The sequence below is a fragment of the Pagrus major genome, chromosome 1 (assembly GCF_040436345.1).
Source record: "Pagrus major chromosome 1, Pma_NU_1.0".
Taxonomy (NCBI): domain Eukaryota; kingdom Metazoa; phylum Chordata; class Actinopteri; order Spariformes; family Sparidae; genus Pagrus; species Pagrus major.
The window spans coordinates 8,427,033-8,433,495 of record NC_133215.1 but is presented as its reverse complement, the minus strand read 5'-3'; positions in this window follow the sequence as shown (position 1 = coordinate 8,433,495).

Below are 6,463 nucleotides of genomic sequence, written 5' to 3'. Positions count from 1 at the left end.
GAAAGGTAGTTAATTGTTGAGTCTCATTCCCGAGTCGTCAACGTTTGGGTTAGGATTTCGGGTCGAATACAGACCCAAAACATCAGTATTTGACGACCTGGGAATGATAATAAACAATCAACTATCTTTCTTCAGGATCGCACCAGAATGTCATGATGAGACGGTGTCAGCTCATGGGAAACTTCCTCTTCCACGCCTGTTAGAAGTCCAACTGCAGCCTCATCAAAAAGGTTGAAACTGTCATGAATCTCAACTCTGCACTCACATCAGTGCAACAACACGATCGGCTGATATGTTTCCTGGTTCAACTGTGATAAAGCAAGAGGCGGAATATGTGTCACACAACCTCCATCTAAGGACTTTTATATTCAAGTGCCTCAAGTGGTTTGTCTCCTCGCTCTTAATGTCTCTGGTATGGTCGAGTGTCGTATCAATATCAATATAAATATCAATTCCTGAGACGTTTTGCTTAAAGCCCGACAAAATGGAGATGAATGGAATTTTATTTCTGGCTCTTAAAATATTGAAGTAACTCAACAGCAACACAAGTTTCCAGAGACAATATCTCGGTCTGTTTGAATGAACAGTTTTCATTGGGATTTCTTTCTACCAGAGAAAATGAATTTTTTAGATGCAATATTTTTTTTTGAAGAGCGGCAAACAAAAATCCATTCCCCTCCATTTGATGGTGGCAGAAAAAGAAATCTCCAAACCTGAGCAAATAAAACTGAAACCATCGGTCTCAACACTATCGCCTGACAGAACACTGATATTCTGATATTCTCAATTCTGTAAAACCCACAAATACTCAACTCTGCACTTCCCCTCAACTCTATAGTGAGAGAGAGTTTTTGCATCAGCTAATCAGAACCAGTTTTTATTTTGTTCTTTAGTAGTTTTTTTTTTTTTTAACAACAAAGAGCTTTTCAAGTTCAAGGAATTTACCTTTATCATATGCAGAATACTGCGAGGAGGAAACACAAGGTGAAGAATCAGAACTTCACAAGTTAAAAAAAGATATGAAAAATACTTTTTCTAACATGAAAAGAGTGGTACGGTGTTCAAAACAAAGAGGATGGAATGAAGGAGTGTGTAAATGTTCACAGTATAAAGTATAAAGAATATGTGCAATATGAAAGATAATAATTCAAAAATGTGAGGTAATCTAGTCATGTTTGTGGCAGCAAAAGTACATTTATTATAAAATTACGTATTATGCCTCGTATCTCCTGAACCAGACATGCTAACACAGAAAAGGTGACGTCTACCTCCGTGTTATGATGGTCAAGGATTACAATGATACTATATGTGACATCATAAAATGCTCGAGTGAATAGCAAATGCTGACTTTAGTAACATTGTGAGAAGGAAATCCCAGTGAGATCCTTGGCTAGACTTTAACATATTATGTCTGTTGCATGGATGTTTCTGATCATGATTGGTTGGCGGAAAGTAAAATGGGGTTAGGGGTTTTTGCGATGGCTCCAGGGCCTCAAACTGTGTATATACCTACTACACTTATACCGACAGTGTACCAAGTTTCATGCTTTTATGAGTATGTGAACTTTTTACCTCAAATATGGCACATATCTCAATCTGAGTACACAACCCAAGAGTTCGTAGTGCATATCAAGATGACTCTTTAGTTTACTTCTTTTCTCTGACTAAAGCTAAATACCCATCCACCACCTCAACCTCCACACATACATTTAGCAGTCCATCGTAAAGCAAAGCATCGAACACTGCGCTGCAGAATCATCTCCTATCAATGACACTGTGAGGGAGGCGAGGATGGTTTGGATGAATTGAGGCTTTAAATCTGTTTTGCATGTTTATCATGTGACAATGTGCACCTCATGTATTGTGCCATAATGGTTTGACATTAGCAGCAGTTCAAATAGGCTTCATATAATGCAGGAACATGTCATTACCTGTAGTCATCATCAGTCGTATGATAATTTAATTTTCCAGTATAGCACGCTAAAGTTTTTTCTCTGGCTCCACTGCACACGGACGGAGTCTCTGCACGTCTAGTTACTGCAGCCCGGCCTGAAAGACCTCCAACAGCCTCATTCCTATTCAATTTTTCTATACTGACTGGGACTTCCTTTGACACATTTGACACTCAAAAGCACCACATTTGCATATCTGCTCATGAGGTAGCGCTCACATCTCTCTCTGTGCATGACAATTTACACAAATTCAAGGTTTTATTAGATTCATATCCCGCTACTCAGCCTCACATGTGGTACCGCACACGCTCCAGTTCACAAACTGCAGCGACGGCTGCTCTGAGGGTGGGCAGCAGCTACTGTGGCTAGTCTGTGGGCAAATAAAACCAAAATAGCATGTGAAGAAAGAGCTTTGAATTTGACTAAAACTGAGCGAAACCCATGGAACATCTAACAGTCATCTCCTCCTTTATTTTCCAGGTGATTGCAATTAAAGATAACTGATATTGAAAGCCAGTTTTTTAACATATAAACTGCTGCATCCTGATGAATTTCCAATCTGTCTGATCTGATTCATAAGATGGATAACTGCCGAGGCTACAACAACAGACATTTAGGAGGTCATGAAAGATAATAAGATAATGCCAACAATAACTCCATGTGGAAGTTATGAATATAGTAACTTCACCAAGAATAAGCTTTCTTAAAAAAAACACCACAGACAGGATTTAATCTTCTCTCTCACAGCCTGCTGCTGACCAGAGATACAGCTTGTTTTTATTATCTAAATGCGATTCTGTGCATGTACTGTATACGAATATGCGGACAGAGAATAACAGGGGGAGCATGTATGTGTAGACAGTATACAACAGAGCAACAGCTCCTGCTATAAATGTCGAGGGGAGGATATATGGACTAGTTTACTGGGAGGAGGGGCTGATGGAGGAAGAGATGCACAGGATGTAGCATCTCATCTGGGATGAAAAACAGCTCGCTCTGGGACTTGTGAACCCACAGCGTAGCTCACCTTCCACTCGTATGAACAAGGATTGCACTGTGTGTGGGGGGGGGGGAATTAAAAACTGCTCTCTGAGTGTGTGTTTGTGTGTTTCCTCACAGGCTACAGTTCAGCCTGCTCTACACAGGCATGAGTAGTGTAATAATTAAGAGAGGCCCAGGCCTAAAGCCCCGGTCAGTGGGTCTATTATTGGTTCAAGCTGTGAGTTATGTCTGTGCCCAGTGGACTAGAATAAGCACTGATTTGATCGGCTGGGAGACAATTAATCATTTCCCCTTTTTTATTGTGATTCGCTAATTTATACTGATGTTTCAAAAATTAGATTTTAAGTCTTCAGGAGTCGCACACCATCAGTTGTTCACGTTCGTCATCCTATTTACGTTAGCTTCGGCATGCTTTCAGTGAACAGTTTTTAAATTAACCGTTTTCTTTTAAATTCCTGTACCTTTTTATTCAAGGATGTAATGAGAATGACAATCATCTGCCTTGTGATCTCTTTCCATTAATAATCTTTTAGAAGATGTAGTGCTTCGGCTGCAAACCGCCTGGCTTCTAGTTTTAAACAGCACTGTGTTCTATCTCTGTTCTGTGTTTTTAAACTGGTGTGGCACCTTTGAAGTGCTGCTATAATGTTCATTCGTGACACTTTTATGTATTACAGCAATCAGAAGTTTCATTTTTATTCTACTGGTGCCAGACTTCAAACAAACCATTTACAAAAATTACTCCAGTTTGTTTAGCCCTTATTAAATTGGCTCCACAACCCACTCAGCACAATAAATGTTCAAATGTTTCTGCATTATGTCCTGCCTTAACCTTGAAAAGACCCCCTACTCAGTCCGTAACTCAGGGGTAAAAATACAAAAGGTGATGGGATCTTTGTTGAAATACTTTTTGAAACAATTCAATTCAATTCAAAATACTTTAATTGTCCCCAGGGGGCAATCAAAGGGACACCTGTTGATTTAAGTCAGTGTATTGTATATTCTGTATAAGTATTTAATTTTCATGAACCCCCTTTTTTTGGGACAAAGATGCGTCTCTTCCTTTTCATCTTTCCAGCTCCAGAGACGGGAGCACCCTTTTATTTATGGTATTCCCGGCTTGTACGTGGGGTTAGCAGGGCGTGATTTCATGTTATGTTCCTCCATCATGGATGTGCTTTGCAAACTTGTGAATCCTGTTGTGAGCTCTAAAAGTTCTCAGTGTAGACTTGATGTCTCAAGGTCTCGTTAAAAACGCACCACAAAAAAGGCTGGAAATTGTCCAGAGGTCTACTTAAAAATATTCAGTGGTGTCACTCTTACAAATGTTGAAACGTAGGCTCGACCTGTGGTCATTGGTTTGGCAGCCTTCTTGCATCCCCACTAACATCCGTCAACCAAAAGTCAGTGAGTGGACTTTAAGATTTGATATTTTTGTAAAACTAATATTTTGGTCAACAGTAAAATGTTTTGCTGTGTTTTATCTTACTAAAATGAACTAAGTGGGAAAGGACCAGGCTCTATTTCTGTACTTATTACCTTTAGTCAAACTAAGGTCACACAGCATTTCTGCAAACGGCACTTTATTCTGAAGGCTTTTAAGGCTTTTTCCATCCTGTCCATTAAACGCTTGAACTGATTCTGTTTACATTTTTAATGGCTCCATACATCCAGGCAGGTGTTTTCATTTATTCGGGCTAATTACATCTCTGTTTAAAAGTTAGGAAATCACTCTTCCATTTACTCTTTCACTACATGCTATATGTTTGACATTAAGTTTTCTAATTGAGCAGTAAATTCATATTTTGAATGCTCACTAATGACCATTTTGCGTCATCACTGACAGGTGTGGTGAAGCTCTTGCATTTACAAAATGTGACACATTGCACTGTGGACTTATCATGCGTCACTGTGCTTACACTCGCTGAAGCCAAGCAGCATCTCTTCCTCTCTGCTGTTTGTATTGTTTTGCTTTGCAGTTGTTTAAAAAAAAATAATTACAATCAATATTTCCTGAATGAAAGAGCCCAGGACCTCTCAAACTAGATGGGTATGGAGAGCCTGGCAATTTAGCGTGTTAAAGTTAAATCAGATTTAACTCTGCTGGAATACAGAGAGCTAGATCAATTTGTTTCAGGAAACAGGTGAGGTGTTTCAACCCGTTGCACAAAGAAACGAATGGAAAGTCGAATGCAATCTGATCTGTGTTATTAGGCGACACAGTAATCAGCCATTAAAGTGAAATCATCGGTGCAGGATTACCATAGGTGTGCAGGTAAATTGCATTTATTGCCTCTTTCACCTGTTTTCTGTCGGGTATTTTTCCCTTTCTTATGCTGTCTTTCAATTCTTCTATCTGTATAAATTCGCTTTAATAATTAATCACCTCAAAAACCTCCTTTTTAGTGCGACACAAACAAAGCTAATGATGTAATTATTAATCTTTCAGTTGTACAGCTGATTGTGTCACGACCTCAGCCAACCATTAGTCTATTTTTTCATCTGTTCAGTTTTCATATCACTAACTCTCCTGTCATTCCTGCAATCATCTCATTATCCTCAGCTGGTTTTCTCCTCCCATCGCCTCCCCTGCAGTTCATTCCCTCATTAGTCCCCCAGTATGCAGATATATATACCGGTCCAGGTTCATTTACTCCCTACCAGACTACTTTAGATTTCCCTGCCTGCCCTTCCTCACATTTGTTTGTCTTATGTCCTGGTTTTGAGCCTTGCTTGCCCGACCTAAGTAAACTGAACGATTGGCTACACTGTCTGCTTCTGTGTTGTGCTTTTGGGCCCTTACATACCAGGACGTTACAAACAATTTATATCACCATTCCCAACATGGCGGTTACCAGCATGTACCAAATCTCCATTGTACACCTGTAGTTTTGTTGGGTTTTGGTTAGAGAACTACCCCATAGGTTGAGGAAAACATTGTGATTCGGGTCAAAATAACTACGTTGCTCATGTAAACTCCAGTTATGAATGTTCGTACGTTAGCTACTTAACTTAAAGCAGCAGTTAGTGAGATATGGCCAGAATTTTAGTGTAAAACGTTCAAAAAACGAACTAACATGATCTTCAGAGTGTATGAAACAACAATGGTGACGTCATGTCAATGACATCTACTCTGTGTTGCACAGTATAGATGTCAGATTACTGAAGTTAGCATGCTAACCCGCAAGCCCCTGCCAGTCCTGTCTCGTAATACCTGATAGTCCCCTGTAGTTTCAGCTGGGACATATTTTCCAGCTGTTAGAGTAACCAAACCTTTCACCCAAACGTCGTCCCCATGTGGACTTTCTAGCTTTTATGCTTATTCACCTGACTTCCTCCTTTGCTGCTGTAATAATTACTATGGTCGCTAAAGGTTGCCACCTAACAACAAATGCCAAATGGCTGTTATAAGCACTGTGTGTCATGTCTCGCTCTGTGTTATAGTTAGAGTCTGTTTTATTTTGTAGTATTTACCTTTCCTCTCGTTTCAGATCCCCTCTCCCTGCCCT